A 4,812-nucleotide genomic window follows, 5' to 3' on the forward strand; every position below is an offset into this window, starting at 1 on the left:
TAAGCTGTTTGTGAGACTATCATAACGATATGATACAAACATACACATACATACATACATGCATACATACATACATACATACATACATACATACATACATACATACATACATACATACATACATACATACATACATACATACATACATACATACATACATACAAACATGATCTATCTACACAGCTGATGTTAATATTCAATTGCTCTATCTGTGTTACTGGATTTGTTATTTATTGTCCTTGCTGTTTGTTATTGCAGTTATTGAATGAATGAACAAATGACTGAATGAATGAATGAATAAACAAATGAATGTATGAATGAATTGATGAATGGATGAATTGATGGATAGATGGATGGATAATTATGAAGTAATAAATGAATACAAAAGTTTTTTAATAGGTGAATGAATTAACGAATAATTGACAAATCATCAAACGAATGAGCGAATAAATGAATAAATCAATTCTAAATGAAAGAATGACGAAATGAAAAAACGAATGAAAGTGTGTTTGAATGAATGAATAAAAAAATGATAGATGAGAAACGGACGAGCGAATACAGAAATGAACTATTCAATGTCTCTATTAGACGAATTATTATTTTTGACGCTCGTCTCTAGCTTTATTCTTTTTCTGCTACTTCTTCTTCTTCATTTTCTTTTTCTTTTTCTTCTTCTTCTTCTCCTTCTTCTTCTTCATCATCATCATCATCATCTTCTTCTTTTTCTTCTTCTTCTTCCTCTTCTTCTTCTACTCCATTTTTATGTTTTGTTATAATTTTATTAGTTTCATGTTTCCGTAGTAGCATAAGATAATGTCAATCTCATGAGTTATAAACACACAAACACATGTGTATATATATATATATATATACGAATAGGAATTAATGAAAGGATGAATGATTGCATGGATGGATGGATAGATGGATAGATAGATGGATGGATAGATGAATGGATGGAATGATGAGTGAATGCAGTGTAAAGTCAGTAGTATTAGGATGAATGAATTAATGCATGGATGAATGAATGAATGAAGTACGAGCCACTGTAGTGATAATAGTAATCATATTAAAATTAAGAATGTAACAGTGCGGAGTGTTTTGTTATCATTTCGTTGTCGTGATTGCCTGCTTTGTTTTTCATCATCTCATCATCATCATGGTAATTTTTGGTATACAGAATTTTTTCCGACAATTATTTACTCTTTATGTATAAGGTTTCAAGTGCACACAAACTTCTTTCTTGGTGCTTAATTAGGCATTGACGATGATGATGGTGGTAAAGGAGAAGAAGAAGAAATGAGAATAAGATGTGATGATTATGATGGTGATGATGAGGAACTTAATGCTTATGATGATGATGATGATGGTGGCGAAAACTTAATGTGGATGATGATGATGATGATGATGATGGTGTTTATGATGACGAACTTGATGTTGGTGATGATAATGATGATGACAAACTTGATGTTGATGATGATGTCAAACTTGATGATGATGACGAACTTGATGATGATGATGATGATGAATGAAAAAAACCGACAGTTAAAAAGATGATAATGATATCGGCAATGGGGATGACGACGACGATGAAGATAATGATGATGATGATAATGATGAAAGATGATGATGATGATGATGAGGATAAAGATTATTATCGGATGATGATAATGATGATAACAATACCGATAGCTAACTTGAAGTTCATCGTGGTAGGTTAATTAGAAACGTTGTTATTATTATTATTATATTAATAATAATAATAATAATAATAATATAATTATTATTATTATTATCATTATTATTATTATTATTATTATTATTATTATTATTATTATTATTACTTATATTGTTACACTTAAACCCAGTACACATCTGACTATGTTTGTGATAGAAAAAATTTCATTTTTGCAAAATTAATTTAAAAAATCTATAAAAAATCTGTCTGTCTAAAAAATTAATTAGTTAATTAATTAATTAATCTGGTTAGATTAATTAATTAATTATTATGGTTAGATAGTTAATTAATTAATATATAATTAATTAATTAATATAATATGGTTAGATAGTTAGATAAATAGATAGATAGATATTTATATCCAAAAACCAGTATTCACGAGAATTTCATGGTTTATAAAACACTGAAAATAATTATAATAAAATTAATAATAACAAAGGTGATAATAAAAACATCAGTAACAATGCAGTAACAGTACTTAATCAACGAGTTCCTATACTTACACCCACCAACTTACTTTACTCACACACACACACACACACACACACACACACACACACACACACACACACACACACACACACACACACACACGCACACACACAACACACGCACGCACGCACACATACACATACACGCACACACACACACACAGGCACGCATACATGGACACAGACACACAAACATACATAAGCACATACATGATGATGATCATGATCTAGCAACGTATCAAAGGATGGAACTGACCTTGACATTTGAAAAACTTTTTAATTTAATCTCATTGCGACATCGATGATGATGATAATTGTGAGCTAACAGTGAAAACCATGGATATAAATATTCATATATATTACAATAATAATAAATATTAACGAGAAAACTATTCAGTGTGTCTCAGATGATGGTCGGTGCAATGGAGGTTCGTCCTTAGTGAGTGAAGAAGTTTCTGGAGAGTACTCACACGCACATTTACATACACACACACACACATCTATACAACACACACATACACATCGGAAATCAGATGAAATCTACGGAATAAATTTTTATCAAAAGTTTGTCGGTTTGTTTGCTCTTTACCTTGTTTGTTCGCTCGTTCGTTCGTGCGATTGTTGGTCTACTAATTCATTCAATTCATCATTTGTTAATTAGTTTTTGATGAATGAATAAAATTTGTGTCAGTGCTACTTGCATAATCACAGCATAGAACCATATTCATAAACGTTTTAATATTACAACTCATCGACAAGGTTCAAAATGAAGTCATTTATTTTAGCAAAAAACCAAGCAAAACAAAAAAAAGACATAAACAAAACCAACATTAACATCACTAACAACAACAAAGAGTCACCAAAAAACAACCAAAAAATATATAAACGGCATATGTGCGTGTTCTGAAGAATCAAGCGCTAAACAAATTACCTTGGCTAATTGACGTCAATGTGTTCTTCTTATTGCCGGATTTATTCAATTCAACAGAACGCGCTTGTTTTCATTGCGTTAACTCCCTTCATAAAAAAATTAAAACGACAGAATGAAAGAAAGATCAAGCAGAAAAAAGAATAACAAGAAAGAAAGGGAGAAAGATAGATAGGGGCCAAGACAGAAAGATAGAGAGAAAGAAAGAGAAAAAGAGAGGCGAGAGAGAGAAGCGAGAGATGGAAATAAAATTATATATTAAATTGAATAACATAATTCAAGGTTCATTGGTTGATTAGTTGATTGTTTGATTGGTTAGTTAAATGGCTAATTGATTGTTTGGTCAGTTGATTTGATTGATTGACTGGTTAATTGATAGTAAAGTATCAAACAGTATCTTATTGAACAAAGTAGTATCATAAAATGAATAAAGATACTTTTTCAAAAATTTAAAAAATTTTCAATTTGATTTATTGCGATATCGATGATGATGATTGTGACCTGACTGATTAAAAAACATCCAATAAAACTTTTAAAATAGGATGGGCTTGGGCAATTCGTTATGAGAACGTTGGGGGAAATGACGTCTTGTTAGCAGTAGTTATTTAACTGCCTGCTAGTGAATCAGCCGCAAGGGGAGGTCTATTTACCAATGTACAACACTTTCTTATGGGTTGAAGCAGGGATATGCAAAGAGCCTCAATTTTTCCAACTTTTAATTATTTTCGGTAAAGTCGATTTTATTTTTTTAAATCTAATTCCAAATAAGAGTAATTAATTACCGAATTGAATAACAATTTAAAAAATTAAAATTTTAACATTTTAAATAAAAGCAATATTCCGAAATTAGTAAATATGCGCTCGTAACTTATGACTCGAACGATAAAAAAATCACCCGCCAACTCCCCTCCGAAAGTAAACTCCTTGTTCGACCGTTAAAAGTGAGTGAAGGCCGTTATACTTATTCTTATTATATGAATAGTATCATAAAATGAATGAAGATATTTTTTCAAAAATTTTTAAAATTCTTAATTTAATTTTTTGCGATGTCGATGATGATGATTGTGACCTGACTGATTAAAAAACATCCATTAAAACTTTTAAAATAGGATTGGGCAATTCGTTATGAGAACGTTGGAGGAAATGACGTCTTATTAGCAGCAGTTATTTAACTGCCTGCTAGTGAATTAGCCAGTATAAGGGTTATATTCAATTCCTATCAAATAAATTTCACTAAATATCATACGCAGGCAAAACTAAATTAAGAAATAGATAGATAAATGTAGTTATTACACATTGATATTTCTATATTTACACATTCAAATTGTATTGTTAAGGTGTGGTCTCAAATTATTTGGAATTCTCCAAAAAATATTTATAATTTATTTCCGTTTAACTCTTCATTTCCTCATTTCTCTCAGGCACACTCGATAACATTCACACATACATAAGCACATACATAATCACGTACGTGATGGATGTTTGGATTTGACAAAATCACACCAGAGGAACCGACCTTGCGCTACTGTTAATTATTATACAAAAACACATCAAATATAGCAGTTCAAACCAGCCTATCAGAATTTCTTATTTTTTGTCGTTGGAGGAAATGACGTCATTTTAACTTTAGTTAATTAGCTGTACGATATTGAATTAGC

Source organism: Helobdella robusta (genome assembly GCF_000326865.2).
Source record: "Helobdella robusta unplaced genomic scaffold HELROscaffold_23, whole genome shotgun sequence".
NCBI lineage: Eukaryota > Metazoa > Annelida > Clitellata > Rhynchobdellida > Glossiphoniidae > Helobdella > Helobdella robusta.